Source organism: Nycticebus coucang, chromosome 12 (assembly GCF_027406575.1).
Source record: "Nycticebus coucang isolate mNycCou1 chromosome 12, mNycCou1.pri, whole genome shotgun sequence".
In the NCBI taxonomy this organism is placed as follows: domain Eukaryota; kingdom Metazoa; phylum Chordata; class Mammalia; order Primates; family Lorisidae; genus Nycticebus; species Nycticebus coucang.
Genome location: NC_069791.1, coordinates 89594429 through 89621964, shown reverse-complemented (window position 1 = coordinate 89621964; position 27536 = coordinate 89594429). Strand labels below are relative to the sequence as shown.

Below are 27536 nucleotides of genomic sequence, written 5' to 3'. Positions count from 1 at the left end.
TTTGAGACAGAGTCTCACTATGTCTCCCTAAACTCTTGGGGTTAAACAATTCTCTTGCCTCAGCCTCCTAAGTAGCTGGGACTACAGGCACCAGCTGCAACTCCTGGCTATTGTTGTTGTCATTGTTGTTAGCAAGCCCAGGCTGGGTTCGAACCCACCAGCCCAGGTGTATGTGGCTGGCACTCTAACCACTGAACTATGGGCGCCGAGCCTAGGAGTTCATCTTTAAAACAAACAGATAGAGATGGTACAAGAGAAATTTTGAGTGATGAACTGAGAGTTTCAGAGAGGTTTTCAGGTGGAGAGGAAGGCAAATGAGGTTGCTTCATTTGCATAACCTTGATTTTTTTTTCCCCCTTTAAGTGGGAAGAAAGGTTATCTACTCTGGCAGATAAAGAGAGAATTTGGAGAGTCTGAAAAGATTTGGAGCAGCTGCTGTGGGGGATGTAGCAGAGTCAGCAGGGGAGGAACATAAGCATCACTGAGCAGTGTTAGGGTTCTGTTATGTAGGTGGCATGAGTTTATAGTGGACCTCGTCAGCAGTATTTAATATTTTTCTAAGTGAGAAATAGTCCTGAAAACTTGTGTCTTCTGGTTGCATCATCTATAGTTTACTTAAACCTTTTCTGATGTTTTTAGCCTATGCCACTTCATAGAATAACAGACTTCATTATTTTTACTGTATAAAGTATCTAACAGTTACCTTTCTTTTTTTTGAGACAGAGTCATTTTGTCACCCCTGGTAGAGTGCTGTAGCATCGTAGCTCACAGCAACATCAGACTCTTAAGCTCAAGCGATTCTCTTGCCTCAGCCTCCCAAGTAGCTAGGATTACAAGTGCCCACCACAACACCCATCTATTTTTTTTAGAGACAGGGTCTCTCTCTAACTCAGGCTGGTCTCAAACTCGTGAGCTCAGGCAATCTGCCTGCCTCAGCCTCCCAGAGCACTGGAATTACAGGCATGAGCCACCTCACCTGGCCTAATATTTACCTTTCAACTCAAAAGATACTTTCTGTGATTTGCTATGACATATTTACATTCATTCTCTTCATACTCTGAGGGTTTACGGATTTTGATGACAAGTCAGATTGGTGTGTCTAAGGCCAGCACTTGTGAGGGTATTTTTTTTGACCTGGGCACCAGAAGTTACCACCCAGTGCTCCATTACTATAGTTGCTACCAAGTGAAGGCAATGCCTTAGGTTGGGGCAAAGCACGTAGGCATGGTGCCATTAATCCTACTCTCTTAATCTTTCAAGAAGTCTGTGAGAGGGGCGGTGCCTAGGGCTCAAAAGAGTAGGGCGCCGGCTCCATATTACCGGGGGTGGAGGGTTCAAACCCAGTCCCCGTCAAAAACTGCAAAAAAAAAAAGTCTGTGAGATAGATAATAGAATCCCTTTCTTTACAATGGGTAAACTGAGGCTCAGATGCCTGGATTGCCTAAAATTATAGAGCAAAGAAGCTAGAAGTCAAATCTACATTTATCTTATTCCACATCCTATACTCCTTTTTATGCTATGCTGCGTTGGGTAGAATACAGTCCAGGCACTTATTTTTTTTATACATAAGATAAAATAAACAATAGGGCTATTGATTAAATAATTTCTAATGGAAACAACTCAGTATAGATCAATAATTAAAGACATGCAGCATTAGAAATTTAATAAATGGACACTTTTTCATCTGTTTCTTTGATTTTCTGACTCCATGAGGCCTTTCAGGTTGCTAGCATGGCAAATAGAACTGCATATTTTTCATGAGGACAAATAGCAGTTATGAGTGGTAGGAATTTTAAAGTTTTCTGTTTTGTTTTTATTAAACTCTGAGGGTACCCAACATTTTAATCTTTTAGCCACAATAATATATTCTCATTTCTGGCATAACTATAATCTTACATATATAGGGATTCTTTTTCTTTTTCTTTTTTTTTTTGAGACAGTCTTACTACATCGCCCTGGGTAGAGTGCTGTGGTATCACAGCTCACAGCAACCTCCAGCTCTTGGGCTTAAGCTATTCTCTTGCCTCAGCTTCACAAGTAGCTGGCCTCAGGCACCTGCCACAATGCCCGGTTACTTTTTGGTTGTAGTTGTCATTGTTGTTTGGCAGGCCCGGGCTGGATTCGAACCTGCCAGCTCCAGTGCATGTGGCTGGTGCTCAGCCTCTGATGTACAGACCCTGAGCCAAGGGGATTATTTTTCTTAAATGTATATCTTCACATTGCTCACTTGGATGCTTATCTCTTCTCAGACCATTCACGTATTCTTATCTCATCTTTATATATTTTATCAATATATTTAATGAGCACCTCTCTTATTTTAGCCTTTTGGCTAGGTATCTCAGAGAAAGCCTAATATTTTCTGAAAATTGGAACTTACTACTTAAAAAAATTAAACAGAACCAACATACCTTCATGGTCACCACTATAGTATAGTTAATAATAACACCAATTCTAGAGACAAACTCTCTGGGTCCAACACCTTTGTGTACAATGTTATTCAACATCTATGTGCTTTGTTTCTTCATCTATAAAAGACAGAAATAATAATATCTGTCTTGGGAGAGGTAGAAATGAGAGGAGAAATGAACCAGTATATCTAAAGGACTTAGGATGTTAACTGGGAAATGGTAACATTGCATAAGGGTTAACTTATGTTGCTGCTGCTATTACTGTTATTACAAATTGTTCTGCCAAGAGGCTGTTCCATTTTTTCCCCACCCTTCCAAAAATTGTATAAAAGTATATTCAATTTTCCATCCCTTTTCCAGTACTGGATAGTATAAATCTTTTTAGCTTTTGCCAATTTGGTAGCTCTAAAAATGGCATTTCATCTTAATTTGCATTTCTTTATTATGAGGTACAACATATTTTATATTATTAGCCACTTAAATTTCATCTTCATTTATATACTTGAGGCTTTTTACTTTTTTCTTATTTATATTTGGTACCTATTATATTCCAGATATTAAATTGTTACATAGTTACAAATATTTTCTCCTAGTTTCACATTGTTTTTCAAATTTATTTTACAACATTGTTCATGATTTCTTTAGAGATAAAGATGTTCATAATTTTGTGGATTAATTTTTTCCCTTATGGATTCAGGCTTTTGTGTCTTGAAAGGACTTTCCTACTCCAAATTTATCGTTACCTTTTTTACATCTAGCTCTGTGAAGCATCTTGAATTTATCCTTGTCCATAATTTGAAATAAGTATCTGGTTTTATTTTTTTCCTAACTATGGCCAGTTGCCCCCTGTGTTCTTCATTATACCCCTTCTTTCCTCATATTTTAAAATACCATCTGTACCATATTCTAAATTTCTATGAATATTGGGTGGGAGAATGTTAACATTTCAATATGTTTTGCCAAATAGTTCTCATAAATACTTATAAAAAAATTTTGTTTCTACTGAAGAATGTTTTCCTGCACTCCCCAACCTGTTTTTTATTTGTTTGTCTGTTCCAGTTTGTGCCAAGTTAATAGTGAAAATACAGAAATGTTTTGGTCTACATTTCTTTGTCTGTTAAAGACTGAACTTTAAAAATAAATACATAATTTTGTTGTTCTGTTTGCCATTTAATATATGAATTGCTTGTTCAGATTCTTTGTCCAGTTTTCAATTTTGGTATTTGATTTCATAATGATTTGAAAAGATTCTTTATATGTAAAGGATATTACCGCTTCCTTCATTGGTATTGTATAGAAGTTATTGTTTACCTTTAAATTATAATTATGATTATTTTCTTTAATAGAGTTTGATTTTTGTATTTACCCAGGTACATGAAAAAGTCTTCTCAATTCCTAAGACAACACAGTCAACTAGAATATTTTCCTTATCACTTCAGGTTTCTTTTTTTAAGACAAGAGTTTTGTTTTGTCATCCTCGGTAGAGTGCTATGGCGTCATAGCTCACAGCAACCTCAAACTCTTAGACTCAAATTATTCTCATGCTTCAGCCTCCTAAGTAGCTGAGACTACAGACGCCTGCCACAATGCCCAGCTATTTTTGTGTGTGTGTGTGTGTGTGTGTGTGTGTGTGTGTGTGTGTGTGTGTGTGTGATTTTTTTTTTGGCCAGGGCTGGGTTTGAACCCGCCACCTCTGGCATATGGGACCGGCGCCCTACTCCTTGAGCCACAGGCGCCGCCCAATGCCCAGCTATTTTTTTTTTTTTTTTTGTAGAGACAGAGTCTCACTTTATGGCCCTCGGTAGAGTGCCGTGGCCTCACACAGCTCACAGCAACCTCCAACTCCTGGGCTTAAGCGATTCTCTTGCCTCAGCCTCCTGAGTAGCTGGGACTACAGGCGCCCTCCACAATGCCCGGTTATTTTTTTTTTGGTTGCAGTTTGGCCGGGGCCGGGTTTGAACCCGGCCCCTATATGGGGCTGGCGCCCTATGGACTGAGCCACAGGGGCCGCCCTGCCCAGCTATTTTTTTAGAGACAGGTCTCGCTCTTGCTCAGGCTGGTCTCGAACCTGTGAGCTCAGGCAATCCACCTGCCTCAGCCTCCCAGAGTGCTAGGATTACAGATGTGAGCCACCGCACCCAGCTATGACTTTATTTTTGTATTAATTCATCTACCATCTAATTTTATTGCATGGTATTGAGTAGGAATCTATCTTAATACTTTTATAAATGGTAAGCCAATTAAACAAAACAGTATACTGACTAATTCATTCTTTCTATTGATTTGTAATGCTACCTTACATATACTTGCCTTGTTGGAATGTTTGATTCTATATTGTTTACTGACGTAATATACTGTTTATCTATTCCCGCACTCTCTTCGTTACCACACTCTCTTCATTATTGTACCTATTATATTCTTTTTGTGGCTTGAGAGTTCACCTTGAAAAGTAAACCCACTAGTGGCAGCGCCTGTGGCTCAGTGAGTAGGGCGCCGGCCCCATATGCCGAGGGTGGCGGGTTCAAACCCAGCCCCGGCCAAACTGCAACAAAAAAAAAAAAAAAGAAAAGTAAACCCACTGAAGAATCATTTCTAAACACCAATTTGAATTTTGGAGGTTAAAATGCAAACCCCTCTTAAGAAAGAGTAAGTAAAATTGAATTTAATTGGATTCTGCTTGGGTGTCCGTGTCAACATTCTGCTTTATGGTCTTTAAATTGCATACTTTATTAGTTCCATTGAACATAGGTAATGGTTGCTCTTAAGCTATTTCATTTGCTCTTAAGCTAAAGCTGGAGCTAGAACTGTACAAAGGAATTATCAACACCACATTCTTTACTTAGTAATTTTAAATATTGAACACTAAAAGAAAATAGTTTCAATGGTTAAGAAACACTTTTCTGGTTAAATGTAATTGGATGTTACTCTTTAGGTCTGATCACTTCTGTGATTAGAAGGAAATATTGAAAGTGAACCTTATCTCTAGAGCAGAAATTCTCAACCAGGCATGATTTCGGCTGTCCCATCTCCCTGGGATTTTTGGCAAATTCTCAAGACATTTTTTTTCTTTTTTTTTTTTTTTGTTTCAAATTAATAAGAGGGTACATATGTTTAGGTTACATTGTTTTTAATTCAAAGGTAAAGTTCACGTTGTAGTTGAACCCTTCATCCAGGAGGGTATGCTAAACACCACATTATGCACATTAAGTGAGATCCAACCTATCACTCTTCTTCCTTCACACTCCTTTCTCCTCCTTCTTGCTAGACTATATTTGTGTTTTATCTTTCGTGTGAACTTGTAGTTGTTTATATATTGGTTTTATATTAGTATTGATTACACTGGAATTTTTTTTTTCTCTTCTTGAGATACTTTACTGAGAAGAATGTGTTTCAATTCCATCCAAGTAAACACAAAAGATTTAGTCTCCATCTTTTCTTATGACTGAATAGTAAATACTCCATGGTATACATATACCACAGTTTGTTAATCCATTCATGGTTGATAGGCATTTGGGTTGCTTCTACAACTTGGCAATTATGAATTGAGCTGCAGTAAACATTCTGGTGCAAGTGTCTTTGTGGTAAAATGATTTTTGTTCTCTTTTACCCCTCCCTACTGGGCCTGCAAGTTTGTATGGGGCCGCGGACGCGGGTCTCTATTCTGCAGGATGGGGTTTGTTAAAGTTGTCAAGAATAAGGCCTACTTTAAGAGATACCAAGTGAAATTTAGAAGACGACAAGAGGGTAAAACTGATTACTATGCTCGGAAACGCTTGGTGATACAGGATAAAAATAAGTACAACACACCCAAATACAGAATGATAGTTCGAGTGACTAACAGAGACATCATTTGTCAGATTGCTTATACCCGTATAGAAGGGGATATGATAGTCTGTGCAGCTTATGCATATAAACTACCAAAATACGGTGCGAAGGTTAGCCTGACAAATTATGCTGCAGCGTACTGTACTGGCCTACTGCTGGCCCGCAGGCTTCTCAATAGGTTTGGCATGGACAAGATCTATGAAGGCCAAGTGGAGGTGACTGGCGATGAATACAATGTGGAAAGCATCGATGGCCAGCCTGGTGCTTTTACATGCTATTTGGATGCAGGCCTTGCCAGGACTATCACTGGCAATAAAGTTTTTGGAGCCCTGAAGGGAGCTGTGGATGGAGGCTTGTCTATCCCGCACAGTACCAAACGATTCCCTGGTTATGATTCTGAAAGCAAGGAATTTAATGCTGAAGTACATCGGAAGCATATCATGGGACAGAATGTTGCGGATTATATGCGTTACCTAATGGAAGAAGATGAAGATGCTTTCAAAAAACAGTTCTCTCAATACATAAAGAATAACGTCACTCCAGACATGATAGAGGAGATGTATAAGAAAGCTCATGGTTATCAAGAGATAACCCAGTCTATGAGAAGAAGCCCAAGAGAGAAGTTAAAAAGAAGAGATGGAGCGGCGCCTGTGGCTCAGTCGGTAAGGCGCCAGCCCCATATACTGAGGGTGGCGGGTTCAAACCCGGCCCCAGCCAAACTGCAACCAAAAATAGCCGGGCGTTGTGGCGGGTGCCTGTAGTCCCAGCTACTCAGGAGGCTGAGGCAAGAGAATCGCTTAAGCCCAGGAGTTGGAGGTTGCTGTGAGCTGTGTGAGGCCACTGCACTCTACTGAGTGCTATAAAGTGAGACTCTGTGTCTACAAAAAAAAAAAAAAGAAGAAGAGATGGCTGTAGTCCCAGCTGCTCGGGAGGCTGAGGCAAGAGAATCGCGTAAGCCCTAGAGCTGGAGGTTGCTGTGAGCCGTGTGATGCCACGGCACTCTACCGAGGGCAGTAAAGTGAGACTCTGTCTCTACAAAAAAAAAAAAAAAGAAGAGATGGAACCGTCCCAAAATGTCCCTTGCCCAGAAGAAAGATCGGGTAGCTCAAAAGAAGGCAAGCTTCCTTAGAACTCAGGAGCGAGCAGCTGAAAGCTAAACCAGACACCAATTTTATATATTTCCTGATTTAAAAGAATAAACTTATTCATAAAGCAAAAAAAAAAAAAAAAAAAAGAATGATTTTTGTTCTTCTGAGTAGATACTTAATAATGGAATTGTGGGATCAAATGGAAAGTTGACTTTTAGTTCTTTAAGAATTCTTTTGTATTGCTTTGCAATCCCACCAGCAGTGTAAAAGTGTTCCCTTTTGTGCACATCTACTCCAGTGTCTCCAGATGGGGGACGTCGGGATGTGGGCTAATTTCTTTGGAGTTAGGTGTTACCTCAGAGTGATTTTGATTTGTATTTTTCTAATGATTAGAGACCAGCATTTTTCTCATGTGTTTGTTGGCCGTTTGTCTGTCATCTTCAGAGACATTTCTGTTCAGATGTCTTCCAGCAACACCAAAAATAAATAAATGGGATTTGATCAAGACATTTTTGATCATCACAACTGTTGCTTTCTAGTATGTAGAGATCAGGGATGCTGCTTACCATCCTACAATGCCCAGGACAGCCCCAGCAACAAAGAATTATTTGATCTGAAATTTTAGTAGTGCTGAGGTTGAGAAATCCTACTATAGAGAAAACTCAAACCAAAAACTCATTTTCTTAGTGCAAGCCAGTCTGATAAGTGCTATGTTTAATAAATACACACAAGAAAACACAGGTAATTTAATATTGGAGTGGGAGGAGACCTTTCTAAAAGTATGTATGTTACAAAACCTAGAAGTAGCTGGGCGCCTGTAGCTCAAGCAGCTAAGGCGCCAGCCACATACACCTGGAGCTGGTGGGTTCGAATCCAGCATGAACCCACCAATAAACAACAATGACAACTACAACCAAAAAAGAGCTGGGCATTGTGGCGGGCACCTGTAATCCCAGCTACTTGGGAAGCTGAGGCAAAAGAATCACTTAAGCCCAAGAGTTGGAGGTTGCTGTGAGCTATGATGCCGTAACACTCTACCCAGGGTGACAACTTGAGACTCTGTCTCAAAAAAAAAAAACCTAGAAGCTATACAGGTATGATTGTTAAATTTAATTTTTCTACATAAAAAATAAAATTTCTACACACCAAAAGAAAAATCTACTGTAAACAAAAGAGAAATGACAAACTAAGATAAAATATCTATAGCTCAAATCACAGACAAATGGCAAATTTCTTTTTTTTTTTTTTTTATCTTGGCGTCATAGCTCACAGCAACCTGTAACTCTTGGGCTCAAGAGATTCTCTTGTCTCAGTTTTTCTAATTTTAGTAGAGAAGGAGTCTTGCTTTTTGCTCAAGCTGATCTCAAACCCGTGAGCTCAAGCAATCCACCCATCTCTGTGTGAGCCATCTCGCCCAGCCAGCAAATTTCTTTACTATTTAAAGAGCAACTGTATTTCAATAAGGAAAATGCCAACAACTCAATTAAAAAAGCGAGGGTTGCTCAGTGACTTGGGACATAGGAAAAAGAAAAGCAAAGAATATGCACAAATGGTTATAGTAAAGTTTCTACAAGTGACATTTAAAGTGTTTCAGCCTTTCTGGTAAGAGAAATACAAATTAAAACTAAAATAGGGTACTGTTTTTTACAAATCTTATTGGCAGAGATCAAAAAGTTTGGTAAATGTTATACTGGAGTGGGTATGGTAAAATAGGAATTAATTGCTGGTCAAGGGTAAATTGATACAATGTCCATGAAGAATAATTTGGCAATATCTACCAAAATTTTAAATGTACACATTCTTTTTTTTGCAGTTTTTGGCCGGGGCTGGGTTTGAACCCGCCACCTCTGGCATGTGGGGCTGGTGCCTTACTCCTTTGAGCCACAGGTGCCACCCTAAATGCACACATTCTTTAACCTAGAAATTTTATTTCCAAGAATTTATTCTACAGATACAGTGTTATGTGTAAAATGAATTTTGTAGCAGATATGTAAGGCTGTCTGTTACACTATTGTTTGAAATAACAAGACTGAAAATAATAAAAGGAAACACTAGATTGTTGCTGCAATAGAAAACTATAATGAAGTCATTAAAAGTGTGAGGCAGCCCTATATGTACTAATTTTATGTACCTTAAAAATATTATATATTATTAAATATATATTATATATTATTAAATATTATAATATATTATTAATTAAAACGGCACGGTGCAGATGGTATCAGGTGTTGGCAAAAATATAGAGCAACTAGAACACTTATGTATTTCTAGCAGAAAAGTGACTTGGTATAATGCCTTTGGATAACAATTTGGTATTATTTAGTGAATTTAATAATGTACATGTACCTTATATAACCTAGCAGTTTTACTTATTAGTAAAGGAATTCTTGCTCTTTTTTCTCAGGGGATAGAAATGCTCATAGTGCCATTTAGCAGTCATGTTCAACAAGAAAAGCAAGTTGCATAAAAATACATATAATAGGGCAGTGCCTTAGCTCAAGGAGTAGGGTGCCGGCCCCATTACTGTGGGTGGTGGGTTCAAACCTGATCCCAGCCAAAAAAAAAAGAAGAAAAAATACATATAATAAAATTCCATTTTATGAAATTCAGAAACAAGTTGTTTAGGGAAAAAACAGTAAAACTGCAAGCAAGGAAATTAATAAGCACAAAATCAAGGAGAATGATTACCTCAGGGAAGAGAGAAAAGGACTAGAGAGTGTCCTTTAGTGGGATTCAAAAACTAATATTTTTCTTAAACTGTCATGTGGGTGCATAGGTGTTCATTATATCATGGACTTTTTAAATTTTATAAATGTTCTTTATATTTACTAATTATTTAAATAGTATCTTTTGGAAAGCAACGTGTAGAATATTATGTATGCTACCCTGACTGTGTGGGTCATGTTAAAAATGAAGGATGCACACACGTTTGTGTATGTGCATGTATTATTCCTCCTGTAAAAATACACAAGAAACTGATGACAGAAGTGAATAGTTGTAAGCCAGTTATTGAAAAGATATTTATAATACCTATCTCTGTGGTCTACCCTGTACCCTTCTAAAGTTTTTGAACTTTTGTAGCAAATGTATATAGTATATACCCAAATTTTAGTTTAAAAAATAATGCATAGTAAAAAGGAAAGAAAATCATTAGATGTTTGTGAGACATTGCTGGAGAAATTCCAATGTCGTTTCTAACTTCAGTGATTTTGCAGGTTTTGCCAACTTTATATGAAATGAAAAGATGACATATCAACTGGGTTCTTAATCTCTCATTGCCAATTTTTCCTTGAAGGTTAAATTCCATAAAATATGTATTCATCACAGATAAATGATCTTCTACTCTTAGTTCTTAGCCAAAGCCTAACCAACTTTACTTCTCTTTATATTGCCTACTGAGGAATATCTGAAGTTTTGTTGTTGTTGTTGTTCAAATGTTTTTAACATCTTTTTAAGAAAAAAAGGTCCTTTCTTAATTCTCTTTACATCTGTACTCTGAGTAAACAGTATTTACACTCAGAGCAATGATGTGCAATCTGAAATGTATATGTACTTTACCAGAACATTTATTTAGGCTCTGTCTGTGACAGGAAACAAAAGTTAGCAGTTGTACCTGCTACCTTGAATATTTAGAAAGAGAATATGCTAATTGAACACCTTTTTCTCAAGACTGTTCACAAATATTAGGTCCTTAAATATGAAATGTACAATTTCAAATAAAAATATTTAATTTATTATATCTCAAACAAGAAGCATTACAGTTAATCAAAATATGTGCCTAAACTGTCAACACAGTTTTGCCATCTTAACCGTAGCTTGTTCATGCCAGCAGCAAAGAAGCCTGAAGCAACCCAAATCATGATGAAATCGCGAAAAGCATATTTTACAGCTTGTTGAGAATTGAATATTTTTCCTTGCAAAAGCCTTTCCTGTCCAAAGCCTGGGAGAAGTGGTAGTCAGTTGGTGTAGGGTCTGGTGAATATGATAGATGACAGAAAGTTTCCAAGTCCAGCCTCTGTAGTTAGTTTGAGAAGCACTCTGTATGAGCATTGTGTGTGCAACATATGATTGAGTGTTGTTTCATAAGTGGATTGACCTATCTCTGTTGATCAAGCATCCTCATTATTCCTCCCATTGGGTGCAGTATACTTCCAGTGTAATCATTTGACCAGGTTTTATGAAGCTGTAGCTGATAATACCAATGCAGGATCACTGGACACCATTAGCTTTTTGTGATGAATATTCAGTTTGGGGCTATGTTTTGGCACTTCATCTTTATCCCACCATTGTGCCAAATGCTTGGCGATTGTCAAAAAGTCTCATTTTTCATCACAGATAACAATACGATGTAGAAATTGTTCACTTTTACATCGTGACAGCAAAGAAAGTCGTTTCAAGCCAATTTCTATTCTTTTTTTGGTGGGGGGACAGAGTTTCACTATGTTCTCCTCGGTAGAGTGCTATGGCGTCACAGCTCACAGCAATCTCAAATTCTTGGGCTTAAGTGATTCTCTTGCCTCAGCCTCCTAAGTAGCTGGGACTACAGGAACCCAGCACAAAGCCCAGCTATTTTGTTGTTGTTACTGTTGTTATTGTTGTTGTCATTGCTGTTTAGCAGGCCCAGGCCAGGTTTGAACCCTCCAGCCTCTGTGCATGTGGCCAGCGCCATAACCACTGTGCTATGAGTGCCGAGCCCCAATCTCTATTCTGATGCTCACTTAATTCATGCAGAACCTATCTATCCAGTTTGTTTTCCTTAATGGTTCAATATTGGTGGAATAGTGATGTTAAACCTTGCTATTAATTCACACAGAGGTTGAGATGGATTTGCTTCCACCACAGCTTTTCAGCTCATCATTATCCACATTGGTGTCAGGTTGCTCACATGGCTCATTTTCAAGATTAAAATCACCAGAATGGAACTTTTCAAATCATCAACATACTATGTATTCATTAACCACATTCTTCTCAAACACTTTGCTGATATTTTGAGCTGTCTGCACTGCATTGGTTCTACAATAGAACTCATATTTGAAAATAACATGAATTTTTTACTCATCCATGATTTCACAAAAATTGCTCTAAAAATAAATTTGGAAGATAAGCACAAGCCAAATCATGCATTTGAAAGAATGAGCATGCACTTTCACAATAAAAGTAAAACAAGAAGTGTCAAAGTGAAATGTCATATACCAACTGTCAAACATAGTAGTACTTCAGGAAATCAAACATTTCATACTTGGAAGTAATTTTTTTTTTTGGCTCGGTGCCCATAGCTCAGTGATTAGGGTGCTGGCCACATACACAGGGGCTGGCAAGTTTGAACCCTGCCCCGGCCTGCTGAACAACAATGACAACAACCAAGAAAAAACAGCCCAGAGTTGTGACAGGCACCTGTAGTCCTAGCTGCTTGGAAGGCTGAAGCAAGAGAATCGCTTAAGCCGAAGAGTTTGAGGTTGCTGTGAGCTAGGACACCATGGCACTCTACTGAGGGGGACATAGTGAGACTGTGTCCCCAAAAATAAATAAATGAATGAATAATTTTTTCCCACATTTTCTTTTTAGGGGTGTAATGTGAGTCTTATTACTTAAAGCCATTACTTAATAATTTTATTAATAAATATTTTTATTTAATGTTTAAACATGTCAAGGATATTTATCAAAGATAAATGTTGTTCAATCTACCCTCTTTCATAAAGATAGGACTTTTTCCTTTACATTTATTATATCTGGTGTAAGTGATTAAAATTTTATAAATGTAACCTGTTATTTAGCTGACTCTTGAATTCTCTTACTAAAACAGCACTCCAGCCTCCTGAAAAGTCCTACATGTCTCTCTGTTTTGAGGGAGAACAACTCTTGCCAGCCTTTGTGTAACTTCGTACACAAAGAGATGGTTTCTCGCTCTTGCACAGGCTGGTGTTGAACTCGAGCTCAGGCAATCCACCTGCTACAGCCTCCCAAAGTGCTAGGATTATAGGTGTGAGCCACCACTCCCAGCCCCAACCTTCATTGTTTTACCTGTGACTTTCTGTTGTGATACTTAACCCTCTCTATCTTAACAGATACATTAACCCTCTCTCTCCACATATGTATTTGTCTTCTCTTTATTTTTCTAAATAATCTCTTTATTCAAATACTGAATAGACTTTGCAATTGAATAATGATCTGCTCAAAAGTAATACAATTGCTATTTTCTTTCTCTCTCTCTCTCTCTTTTTTTTTTTTTTTTTGTAGAGACAGTCTCATTTTATTGCCCTTGGTAGAGTGCTGGGGCATCACAGCTCACAGCAACCTCCAACTCTTGGGCTAAGGCAGTTCTCTTGCCTCAGCCTCCCAAGAAGCTGGGACTACAGGCGACAATTACTATTTTCTAAGCATTTGGGTTAGGCACTGAGTTTTGTCTAGATAAAAAATGAAGAACTACGGTGCATCTTACAAGGGTACATGTGAAACTTAGTAAATGTAGAATATAAATGTCTTAACACAATAACTAAGAAAATGCCAGGAAGGCTATGTTAACCAGTGTGATGAAAATGTGTCAAACAGTCTAAAACCAGTGTATGGTGCCCCATGATCGCATTAATGTACATAGCTATGATTTAATAAAAAAAAAGGAAAAAAATGAAGAACTATTCTTACTATACTTCTGTACTACAAATAGTTGAGATAATATTATGTGTAGCTGTCTTCTCAGGTGTAATAAGGAAGTTTGAATACTCGTCAGTAGTCTTCTTCTATGAGCCATTGGGCATAGACAGCTTTAGAAATAATGTTTACATGTATGGAACTTAAAAACATATTGTTAAGTGACTGAAAAGTCATTATACTATATAATTCCAACTATATGCCATTCTTTTGAAGGTCAAAACCATGGTGACAGGTAAAAAGAACAGCAGGGAATAGGGAAGCAGAGAGAGAGGTAAGGAATGAGTAAATAGATCACATGGGATTTTTAGGACAGTGAAACTATTCTGTATATGTGTGTAATAGTGTTATGGTAGATACACATCTTTGTACATTTGTCAAATACCATAGAGTGTACAATACAAAAAGTGAAGCTTAATGTAAACAATGTACTTTAGCTAATAAAGTATCAATATTGGCTAATCAGTTGTAACAAATGTACCTCACTATTGAAGATGTTAATAAGAGAAACTGGTGGACAGTGCAGTGGTATATGGAAAATATTTCACTTTCTGCCTGTTTTTATGTAAAGCTAAAACTGCTCTAAAAATAAAATCTGTGCCCAACAACGAAAAATAAATAAATAAAAATAAAGTAAAAAAAAATAGAAATAATGTTTATTGTTCTGGAGTCTTCTCTAATGTCATCTGTGATTGCCTAAAGTCAGTCTGGTTTAAGGTAGAGGGGTCTGCTTTTTTGTTATTAAGTAACCACAGAAGGCAGGATAAGAAATTGATAAATTGGGCTCTGTCAAAATTTAAAACATTTATTTATGAAGCTGAGGTGGGAGGATCACTTAAGCCCTAGAATTTGAGGCTGCAGTGAACTATGGTCCTGCCACTGTACTCCAGCCTAGGTGGCAGAATAAGACCCTGACTCTTAAAAAAAAAAGGTCTTTAAAAGACTTTGTTGGCTTGGCGCCTGTAGCTCAAGCAGCTAAGGCGCCAGTCACATACACCAGAGCTGGCGGATTCAAATGCAACCTGGGCCTGCCAAACAACAATGACAACTACAATCAAAAAATAGCTGAGCATTGTGGTGGGCGCCTGTAATCCCAGCTACTTGGGAGGCTGAGGCAAGAGAATTGCTTAAGCCCAAGAGTTGGAGGTTGCTGTGAGCAGTGATGCCATGGCACTCTACCCAGGACAACAGCTTGAGTCTCTGTCTCAAAAAGAAAAAAAAAAAATCCAAAAATAAAATAAAAGCCATTGTTAAGGGGCAGGTGTGGTGACTCATGTCTGTAATTCTAGCACTTTGGGAGGCTGAGTCTGGTGGGTTGCCTGAGCTCAGGCGTTTGAGACCAGCCTGAGCAAGAATGAGACCTCCCATCTATAAAAAAAATAGATGGATGTTGTAGCAGGTACTATAGTCCGGGCTACTTAAGAGGCTGAGGCAAGAGGATTGCTTGAGCCCAGGAGTTTGAGGTTGCTGTGAGCTATGATGGCATGGCACTCTTCTGAGCGTGACAAAGTGAAACTCTATTTCTAAAAAAAAAGAAAAGCCATTGTTAAGAAAATTTAGAGACAAAACTGTGGGGGAAATCTTTGTAAAACACATGTCTCACATGATGGACTTGCATTTAACATGTACAAAGAACTCTGAAATTCAATAAGACAACTTGAATATTTTTTTTTTTTTTTTGTAGAGACAGAGTCTCACTTTATGGCCCTTGGTAGAGTGCTGTGGCCTCACACAGCTCACAGCAACCTCCAACTCCTGGGCTTAAGCGATTCTCTTGCCTCAGCCTCCCGAGCAGCTGGGACTACAGGCGCCCGCCACAACGCCCGGCTATTTTTTGGTTGCAGTTTGGCCGGGCCGGGTTTGAACCCGCCACCCTCGGCATATGGGGCTGGCGCCTTACCGACTGAGCCACAGGCGCCACCCTGAATATTTTTTTTTTTTTTTTTTTTTTTTTTGTGGTTTTTGGCCAGGGCTGGGTTTGAACCCGCCACCTCCGGCATATGGGACCAGCGCCCTCCCCCTTTGAGCCACAGGCGCTGCCCTGAATATTTTTTTTTAATTGGCAAAAGATTTAAGTAGACCAACACAGGGCAAGGTGGCTACTGCTGTAATCCCAGCACTCAGGGAGGCCGAGGCAGGCAGATTGCTTGAGCTCAGGAGTTGGAGACCAGCCTGAACAAGAATAAGACTCCATTTCTACTTTAAAACAACAACAAAAAATCTAGGCATTGTGGCAGGTGCCTATAGTCCCAACTTCCTCAAACCTAGGATTTTGACCTTGAGCTATGATAGCCATGGCATTCTACCTAAGGTGACAGAGGGAGACTCTATCTCAAAAATTAAAAAAAAAAAAAAAAAGATTTAAGTAGATCAAGGATGGTGATCTTCCTGGCTCAGGTAACTCAGGAGGCTGAGGCAAGAAGATCCTTTTGTCTCAGCCTCCCAAGTAGCTGGGACTACATACAGGTGCCTGCCACAATGCCCAGCTAAAAACAAATCCTTTTAATGAAGGAGTTTTTTTCTATGAAGTTTGCATTCGATTAGGGGGCCATACTTGGTGATAGAAAACAGACCTATCTTAGGAGCTTAGCTTGAGGAAGAGGATAATACAGCTGGGGAGCTGTATTATGGTGATGCACATATTTTATATCAAGATTGAGATGGCTGCATACAATTGTCAGAAATCATAGAACTGTACATTTTTAAATGGTGAATTTTATTATATCTAAATTATACGTCAGTAAAGCTAATTTAAATAATTATGAAGGGTTATCAGGAAACTTTTAAGAAACGCTTTGTTTATAAAATGACACAGTAGACCTAAAGAAGTGAAGTTTTTTGTTCAAAATTACATGAATAGGCCAGGCGCAGTGGCTCACGCCTGCAATCCAACACTCTGGGAGGCTAAGGCATGTGGATTGCTTGAGCTCATGAGTTCAGGACCACCCTCAGCAAGTGTGAGACCCCATCTCTAAAAATAAGCAGGAGTTGTGGTAGACCCCTATAGTCCCAGCTATTTGAGAGGCTGAGGCAAGAGGATTGCTTGAGCCCAAGAGTTTAAGGTTGCTGTGAGCTATAATGCCATAGCACTCAACCCCAGGATGACTGAGCAAGACTCTGTCTAAAAAAAAAAAAAATTACATGAATAGTGTGCCTGTGGATAGAGTGCTTATCTCCAGATTCCTTGTCCCACAAGGTCACACAATTCTTGAAATATAGGAATCGTGTCTACTGTATATTCTTCATACATCCCACAGTATTATACAGATTATAGGCTCAGTGAGTATTTGCCAAATGAATGAAAGTTTGATGTAGCTCATGGTGCTTGCCACACTTGGACAGAAAAGTCAGACATCTCATGGCATGTTGCCAGGCTTCTCAATTTCATCAGAGACCTTCTGTAATGTATGGTTGGTTGCCCAGACCACTATCTCTTTGCTTAGGAGATCACAGCTATCGCTGAGGCAGGAGAATCGCTTAAGCCCAGGAGTTGGAGGTTGCCGTGAGCTGTGTGAGGCCACAGCACTCTACCAATGGCCATAAAGTGAGACTATGTCTCTACAAAAAAAAAAAAGGAGATCACAGCTATCACAAATTAATTAATGAGGGATTGATTTTTAAATATTTCTGCAAAAGCTTTGGTGGTATTTTCTTTTTCTTTTTCTTTTTTTTTTTTTGAGACAGAGCCTCAAACTGTTGCCCTGGGTAGAGGGCTATGGCATCACAGCTCACAGCAACCTCCGACTCCTGGGCTCAAGCGAGTCTCCTGTCTCCACCTCCCAAGTGGCTGGGACTACAGGCGCCCGCCACAATGCCTGGCTATTTTTTGGTTGCAGCCGTCATTGTTGTTTGACGGGCCCGGGCTGGATTCAGCTCAGGTGTATGTGGCTGGCGCCTTAGCCGCTTGAGCCACAGGCGCCGAGCCTTTGGTGGTATTTTCTAATGCTGAAAATTGAAAGAGTTATCATCTTACATTTTTAATCGGAAGCCAAAGTTAACTACATTGAGAACACAGAGCTCCTCTTAAAGATTAAATGAAAGAACAGCTGTCAGAATCATAACTTTTGTCTTTCTCCAAAGCTCTCCACTCTTAAATACATCCTCTTTGTAATTAAGGGACCATACTAATGGCACAGAATAAACACTTGTCTCAGTGTTAAACTTATTTTCCTCATACTTGTTAGGCTCTAAACTTTTATAATTCTAATTCACTTAAAAATAATTAGATCTATATAAATTGAACACAAATTATGATTTTTTTTCACTTAAGTCCAAGTCAGTATAGACCTCAAAGGTGCTATGAGAGAATAGTAAAGAGGAAGATGGAATCTTTTAGATTATTTTTCCCTTTTCCTTCCTTTCCCTCTCTCCTTCCTTTTTCTCTCTCTCTTCCTATCTCCCTTCCCTCCCCTCTCCTCCCCTCCCCTGACCTCCCCTCTCCTCCCCGCTCTTTCCTTTCTTTTTCCCTCCTTTAAGAGATAGGGTTTCACTCTGTTGCCCAGGTTGGCCTTGAACTCCTGAGCACAAATGATTACGCATCCCTCCTCCGAAGTAGCTGGGACTGTAGACACATTACCACTATGCTAACCATGCGGCTCAATGTTTGTTTCCTTAGCTTAAAGTAAAAGTGCATCTATTGAAATAGCAATATATCATTAATAATATGTGACATTTATCAGATTCTTACTCTGTGTCAGACATTTGTCCTAAGTGCTTTATATAACATTCTCTCTCTAAATCCACATAATTCTATGAGGCCATTCTTCATTTACAGAGGAAACTGAGGTACACGGAGATTAATTAACTGGCCCATAATCTCACTGCCAGTAAGGGGAGGGCCTGGATTTGAGTGTTCATACAGAACTTCAGCTCTAAGTGCTGATACACTCCCTCTGTTAAAACAACAGATGTGTGACTGAAGAGTTTAGAATTTGATTTAGTATCAGAAAATTCCTGAACTTATGTAAATTGTTCAGGGAGTACAGTCTATTAGAGAAATGATTTAAAGTTGTTTAGTATTGGGATATGAACTCGGTGAAAAAGAACAGCTATTTTGACAGACCTGGAGATCATAAAATGGAATTTTTGCGATACCCTCAGGGAATTTATTTATTGTGACTAATTCTAAACATCTCATCTGATTCTCAGATTCCTTTCTGAGAAGGTGGTAGCATTTTCTGGACTGTGCAAATAAGAGTAAGACAAATACAAGTCCTTATTTTGATGTCTGAGAGTAGTTGAGTTTCCTTGGAGATAGGTTAAGAGCCTGAAGTTGTGGATGCAGGGAATCCTCTTGTTCTTGAAACAAAGAAATTAGAATGTTTCTTTACGGAGAATGAGCCCAAAGTGGGGTACTCCTTGAACATTTATGAGAGGAATGGCTAGTGTGGGAGGGCATTAGTTTTATGGTGAACATTTTCGTAGTGTGTAATATAAGTGCAGTTAGTACATTTTACTTAAATGTAATGTTTCAGTGATTTACAGAATCATAGGACAAATTCTAGTAGCATGTTGTATTTATCAATAAAGCAAATTTTAAAATAGAGATTCACTGCTGGTTTGTATTTAATGTTTTTATGAGATTAGACCCATGGTTGGTTTAGGGAGCAAGAGCTGAGAGAATAAGCTATAATGAGAGGGCAATGCTGGGTATGATTTAATCGTCTGTAAAATGAGATATGGCTTCTATACTGCAGTCCTGCTTACAAACAGCTGGTAATACTTTTCTTTTAAATAGGGATAGAGGCTCCACGCCTGTGGCTCAAGCAGCTAAGGCGCCAGCCACATACACCTGAGCTAGCGGGTTCAAATCCAGCCCAGGCCCGCCAAACAGCAATGATGGCTGCAACCAAAAAATAGCTGGGCATTGTGGTGGGCGCCTGAAGTCCCAGCTACTTGGGAGGTGGAGGCAGGAGAATCACTTGAGCCCAGGAGTTGGAGGTTGCTGTAAGCTGTGATGTCACGGCACTCTACCCAGGGTGACAGCTTGAGGCTCTGTCTCAAAATAAATAAATAAATAAATAAGGATAGAGGGAGCAGCCAATAGGATGTAAGAGAAAATTAAATTTAAAGGTTAATGATCCTTTTTTTCACTTGTTATACATATAATAAAATGTTTTGTGATTTCATTATATTAGTAAAGCACTCTCAGTTCCAAGGTTCCCAGCATTGCTATTCCTACAACATCCTTCCCCTGAATTTTATTTCAGCAAATGTGAACTTGCCTTGTGTGTAGTCTTTAGCCTGAATGATGTACTAAAGCAATTAAACAGGGAAGTAATTCCTGAGCACTTTTTATGACTAATAGCCTTAGCAGAAATTGAAGAATGTGAATTTCTTGAATAAACTACTGTATTAAATTAGTATGTCTTCTGTCCTGTGTACATTTTTTTTTTAATGAAAATAGTATCTAATTTCCTGTCCTGAAAACATTTAATGAAAACAGTATCTAATTTCCTGTCCTGAAAACATGTAATTGGTTTTTGTGTGTTTGTTTTTAAACATGTAATTGTTATTTAGGGCTTATCGTTCCAGTTGATTTCCAGGTATTATTTCATTGTCTTATTTAATTATTTAATTATTACGATCTAAATTATGGGTGGTATTATTTTTCTGCTTAAGCAAGCTTATAACGATTAAATGACTTGCCCAAGTTAGTGGCAAAACTGAGATTGAAATTGTGACCTACTGAGTTTAACTTCTGAAATGTCAAAGTAAGGACCCCCAAAAATGTGCTCCTCCATAAAAGCAACAAGAACACTGGCAAAAAATATCAAATCAACTTTTTCAGAATGCTGGAAATTAACTAAAGCTTGCAACAATTCAAGGAACATTTATTCAAGAAAATTGCCTGAATTTTGGTAAGAATAGCAAAGTTTATGGCAGTTTAAAATCCATCCCCCTACCCCTGGCAGCCTGGAAAGCTAGTAACCTCACAACTCTGTTAATACTGAAAAACAGCACACTAACAATCAATTGAGAGGGCTGAGGTTTGGTACTGTGGTACATCTTAAAGCTTTACGCCCAGAAAATTGTTACTATTTGAGCTGTCTGGCAGCTCTCTGAAAAAAAATTTTCATTTTCAGGGCTTATTTTGACCATATTGAGAGATTGCTCTGTTCTATCCCCAGGATATTTTTAAAAACAGCAATTGTTTAAAAACTGCAGGGAACAAAAGGCTGATTAAAAAAAAAAAACATAAAAGAAAACCTAGGGAAGGGAATATCCATAGGAGTCTTTGAAAAGCTTCAACATATTTCTTGGAATGTAGAAGACCACACATGTTCTGGGCTGTCCAGGTGCCCAGAGAAAGAACTGTGAAAATCTTTTTTTTTTTTTTTTGTCATAGCTTACAGCAACCTCAAACTCTTGGACAGAAGCAATCCTCTTGTCTCAGTTATTCATTTTTAGTAGAGATGAGATCTCACTCTTGCTTGGGTTGGTCTGAAACTCCTAAGCTCAAGCGTTCCACCCACCTCGGCCTCTTAGAGCACTACTCTACTACCTAGAGCCGGCTAACTATGAAGTTCTTAATCTTTCACTTCTAGGTGATTTTAGAGCTCTCTGCAATCAGGAAGTGGGAGCCAAGGCAGAGTTGTAAAGTGCCTGCTGGAGCATTGATGATATTTGTCAATACACACAGAAATCCCCTCAGCAAAGGCTGAGCAGCTTATTGATTCAAGACCTTTAATGAAATCATGTTCCAACCATTAGCTGACTACTAAAATAATTTAACAGAAACTTCCAAGGCCACACACAGCAAAGGATACAGACTTTACAGAACTATTTTAGGAAAGTTAATGAACAGTACCTAGGCTTAGCAAGCCTGTGGCTCAAGGGTCTAAGGTGCCAGCCACATACACCTGAACTGGCGGGTTCTAATCCAGCCCGGGCCCACCAAACAACAATGACGGCTGCAACCAAAAAATAGTCGGGCGTTGTGGCAGGCACCTGTAGTCCCAGCTACTTGGGAGGTGGAGGCAGGAGAATCGCTTGAGCCCAGGAGTTGGAGGTTGCTGTGAGCCGTGATGGCACGGTACTCTACCCAGGGTGACAGCTTGAGGTTCTGTCTCATAAATAAATAAATAATAAAAATTAAAAAAAAATAAACAGTACCTATACAAATCCTGGGAAAGAGAGGAATCTGATTTCCATAGTTAAAACAGGGAAGCATGGCTGTACACAGGAAAAATAAGAGCAGTAAATAGAAAATGTCCCTGAACAAGTCCAGACATTAGACTTAATAGAGAAAGAGCTGAAATGAGCTATTATAAATATGTTATAAAAAATAAAGGAGCCTGGCTTGGCGCCTGTAGCTCAGTGAGGGCTCTGGCCACATGCACTAAGGCTGGTAGATTCAAACCTGGCCTGGGCCTGCTAAACAACAATGACAACTACAAACAAAAAATAGCTGGGCATTGTGGTGGGCGCATGTAGTCCCAACTACTTGGGAGGCTGAGGCAAGAGAATTGCTTAAACCCAAGAGTTGGAGGTTGCTGTGAGCTGTGACACCACGGCACTGTACCAAGGGTGACATAGTGAGACTCTGTCTCAAAAAAAAAGGAGCCATGTGTGAAGAATTAAAGGGAAAACAGCTGGGCACAGTGGCTCATGAGGCAGGTGGATTGCTTGAGCTAACGAATTTGAGACCAGCCTGATCAAGTGCAAGACCCTGTCTCTAAAAAAAGAAAAAATAGGCTATGGTGGGTGCCTGTAGTCCCAGCTACTCAGGAGGCTGAAGCAGGGGAATCACTTGAGCCCAAGAGTTTGAGGTTGCTATGAGCTGTGATATCACTGCACTCTCCTGAGGGCAAGAAAGTGAGACTCTCTCTCAAAAAATAATAATAAATAAAATAAAGTCACCATTTAAAAAAAAAAAGAAAGGGCAGCGCCTATGGCTCAGTGAGTAGGGAGCCAGCCCCATATCCTGAGGGCGATGGGTTCAAACCCGGCCCCAGCCAAAATGCAACAACAAAAAAAAACAATAGGCGTTGTGGTGGACGCCTGTAGTCCCAGCTACTTGGGAGGCTGAGGCAAGAGAATCACCTAAGCCTAAGAGCTGGAGGTTTCTGTGAGCTGTGATGCAACAGCACTCTCCTGAGGGTGACAAAGTTGAGACTCTGTCTCTAAATAAATAAATAAGAAAGAAAGAAAATATATATATAAAACAGTATTTCACCACATAGAGAACATTAATAAAGAGATAGAAATTATTTTTTAAATAGAAATTCAGATGTTGAAAGTTTAATAACTGAAATGGAAAGAATCAGCAAGCTTGAAGACACATCAATTGAGGTTACCGTATCTGAGGAATAAAAACCAATAATAATGAAAAATGAAGAGAGCTAAGAGACATGTGGGACATTATCAAGTATACCACCTGATGGGAGTTCCAGAAAGAGAAGAGAGAAAGAAGCAGAAAGAATATTTCAAGAAATAATGGCCTGAAACTCCCCAAATTTGATTAAAAAAAAAAAACTTTTATTTGCACATTGAAGAATCTCAACAAACTCCAGGTAGGATAGATTCAAAGTAATAAACACCTAAACACATCATTGTCAAACAGTTGAAAGCCAGAGACAAAAAGAGATCTTAATAGCAGCAGGAAAACAACAGATACTATTAAGAACTGACTTATCATCAAAAACCATGAGGCTGAGATGACATGCTTAAAGATGCTATAAGAAAGACTGTCAACCAAGAATTCTACATCCAGCAAAACTGTCCTTCAAAAATGAAGGAGAAATTTAGGCATTCCAAAATCAACAAAAACTGAGAAAATTGAGTGGGCCTATTCTATAAGAAATACTAAAGAAGGTTGGGTCTGGTGACTCACACCTGTAATCCTAGCATTCTGTGAGGCTAAGGCAGATGGATTGCTTAAGCTTAGGAGTTCAAGACCAACCTGAGCAAGAGTGAGACCTCATCTTTACTAAAAATAGGAAAATTAGCCAGACATCAGAGCATGCACCTATAGTCCCATCTACTGAGGAGGCTGAGGCAGGAGGCTCACTTGAACCCAGGAGTTTGAGGTTGCAGTGAGCTACAATGACACCATAGCACTCTATTGTCTTCAGATAACTGTTAGAGGACATTAATAATTTGAATCCATACAAAGAAATAGCACCAATAAAGGTAACTGGATAGGTAAATATAAAAGTCAGTATAATACTTTTTATTTGTAACTCTTTTCTTATAAATAAAATCAATTAAAAAACTGCATTGATGGGTTTATAATGTATGAAGCTATAATTTGCATGAGAATCCTACAAAGGCAAGGGAGAATAGAGCTATACTGGAGCAACATTTTTAGTATACTTCTGACTTTACATTGGTGTTGATGTAAACTAGATTGCTGGATTTCTTTTGATATGAAATTCACCATATTAAACTGTACACTTTTTAAGCCCAGCACAGAAGCTTACACATGTGATTCTAGCACTTTGAGAGGCCAAGGGAAGAGCATCACTGGAAGCCAGGAATTCTAGAATAGCCTGAGCAACATAGTGAGACCCTATCTCTACAAAAAAATTAAGAAGTTAGCTGGGCATAATGGTGCACACCTGTAGTGCCAGCTACTTGGGAGGCGGAGGCAGGAGGATCCTTTGAGCCCAGGAGTTTGACGTTGCAGTGACCTATGATCACACCACTGCACTCTAGACAATAATAGAAGGGACCCTGTATCCCAAAAATAAAGAAAATAAAGTATATAATTTAGTAACTTTTAAGATGACCTAATACATGGCGGGGGATAGGGGAATGAGAGAGTGGGGAGAGGTAAGGGGATAGTGGTGTATGGCACACCTCTTAGGGGTAGGTCACAAATATAAGAGGGACTTTACCTAACAAATGCAATCAATGTAACCTAATTCTTTGTACCCTCAGTGAATCCAAACAATAAAAAATAAATAATTTCATGGCTTTTAGTATATTAACAGTATTGTGCAATTATCACCAGTATCTAATTCCAAAATATTTATGTCTCCCCACGCCCCACCCCCACCCCCGAGAAAGAACTACATACTTCTTAATTCCTCCTTCCCTGTCTCCAGCAACCACTAATCTACTTTCTACCTTTTTGGACTTGCCTATTTTGGACGTTTCATGTAAATGGAGTCATACAACATATGGTATGTGGTGTCTGACTTTCTTTCACTAAGCATTGTGTTTTTAAGGTTTATCTGTGTTGTAACATGTCTTAGCACTTTGTTTTTTTAATTGCTAAAAAATAATCTATTGTATACCTCATTTTGATTTTGTTTTTCCATTCATCAATTAATGAACATTTCGGTTATTTCTACTTTTGGTGATCATGAATAATGCTGCTATAAATATTTGTGTACAAATTTTTTTTTTTTTGTAGAGACAGAGTCTCACTTTCTGGCCCTTGGTAGAGTGCCATGGCATCACACAGCTCACAGCAACCTCCAACTCCTGGGCTTAAGCAATTCTCTTGCCTCAGCCTCCTGAGTAGCCGGGACTACAGGCTTCCGCCACAACGCCCAGCTATTTTTTGGTTGCAGTTCGGCCGAGGCCGGGTTTGAACCTGCCACCCTCGGTATATGGGGCCGGCGCCTTACCGACTGAGCCACAGGCGCCGCCCTTGTGTACAAATTTTTGTGTAAAGATGATATATTTTTTTGAACACTGATTGTGCTGCCATGTAATTCAGTTCCTACACTAATCACCTGAAGTTAGTATAGTCCTCACAAGGACACAGTCCTTCCAAAAACTGCCCCCAATTCAGCTGCTGCAACAAATTCTGAGAATCCCTACTCTATCTGACTGTAAATTCAGGGGATCCCATGACCCCCTTCGGTTCAGTACACTGTTTTGATAGGAGCTGTGGAAGCTCCTAGTACAAGCCCTCAACCCAGAATAGGGGTGTGAGTTTGTCAAGGAAGATGTTCCAGGAGTAACTTCTAAACTGCATCTGGAATTTTGAGTTGTAAGTAATAGGCAGGAAAAGAAGTTTGTAAGAGTATTTAGGCAAAGAGAACAGCATATGCGAAGGCCTGGTGTGTATGTATATGGATGTATGTGTGTATATGTGATATATAGAGAGAAAGATATATAAGATTTAAGAATTTAAGCATCATGGCTTGGCGCCTGTAGCACAGTGGTTACAGCGCCAGGCACATACACCAAAGTTGGTGGGTTCAAACCCAGCCCAGGCCAGCTAAAACAACAATAACAGCTGCAACAAAAAAATAGTTAGGCATTGTGCCGGGTGCCTGTAGTCCCAGCTACTTGGGAGGCTGAGGCAAGAGAATCGCTTAAGCCCAAAAGTTTGAGGTTGCTATGAGTTGTGACACCACGGCACTCTACCAAGGGCAATATACTGGAACTCTGTTTCAAAATAAATAAATAAATAAATAAATAAAATAATAATTTAAGCATCAAGTATGAAAAGTAATTAAAAATCATATTGAAGAAAAATTAGAAGCAGCATCATCGAGACTTTTGTAAGCCATTTTAAAGAGTTTGGACTTAGAGCAGAACATGTAGAAGCAGCAGCAGATTCAAGAAAGATTGCTACGAACAAATTTTAATGAATGGCACAGAAAAAGTGTGTATGAAAAAAAGTAGAGAAGGCAAAACTAAGGAGGCAGGAAGAAAACCAGTAGAATATGGAGGGAGTCACAAAACTAAAGGAAATGTGTTTGAAGAAGCTATATCAAATGCTGCTAAAATGTTAAGACAAAGACTAAGGAGCATCCGTTAGAGTTGGCAATATGGAGAAGTGAGTTTGGCAGCAGCTATTTCAAAGATATGGTTGGGGCAAAAGCCAAGCTGCATTAGGTTAAAGAGACTCAGAGAAGTGGAGGCAAGAAATCTTGAAAGGGCTGGGGACAGAGGGAGGTTAGGCAGAGCAAGGCAGAAACAGAAAGCTTGACACCACTGGAGGATGACTTGCCATAGTGGGATAGTTTTGTTTTATGTAGCGGAAACTTAAGCACATTAACAAACTTTGGAGATCTAGAGAGGATAGATGAAAGAAGAGAGAAAATCAGTGGGGCAATATCCTACAGAAAGTGAGAGGATCAGTAGGATGAAGAGTGAATGTATATGGATAACTTCATATAAGTTTCACAGTTGGCAGTTGAGATACAGTCTGATGGCCTCTTTTTTCTGAAAAATAGTATAGATTGGTACCTACTGAATGCAAGAAAGGTCTGATATTTAACCCCTTGACTGCAGAACACTCAGAAACAAAACATCCTTCACACCAAATGAACATCTTGTTTGAACACCTATAGGAGTTGTTTGACTCCAGAGGTTAAAGAGACTTAGAATAGCCACAGCAAAAAAATGGAGAAATGGGGCAGCACCCGTGGCTCAAAGGAATAGGGCACACCCCATATGCTGGAGGTGGCAGGTTCAAACCCAGCCCTGGCCAAAAACTGCAAAAAAAAGAATGGAGAAGTGCAGAATTGAGGACCTAATTAGTTTCTGGACAGATGTGATGGCCCTGAGGTTGAAATGTAGAACTTTATAGTGGCACCCCACTGCTCTGAAATAATATTTTCTTCATCAGCATTCATCAGCCTGGAGATAAGTGCAGAAG

General features: G+C 39.1%; 1 protein-coding gene and 1 pseudogene across 2 annotated transcripts in view; both read left to right on the top strand.

Moving 5' to 3' along the window:
* MOSMO (modulator of smoothened) overlaps window positions 1-27536 on the top strand; it is a 75902-nt gene that overhangs the window by 35069 nt on the left and 13297 nt on the right. The gene's annotated exons all lie outside the window — the stretch shown is intronic.
* Window positions 6029-7450, top strand: LOC128561728 (60S ribosomal protein L5-like; annotated as a pseudogene). Its single transcript, XR_008373322.1, has 2 exons — window positions 6029-6891; window positions 7289-7450. The product of XR_008373322.1 is annotated as a 60S ribosomal protein L5-like (transcript).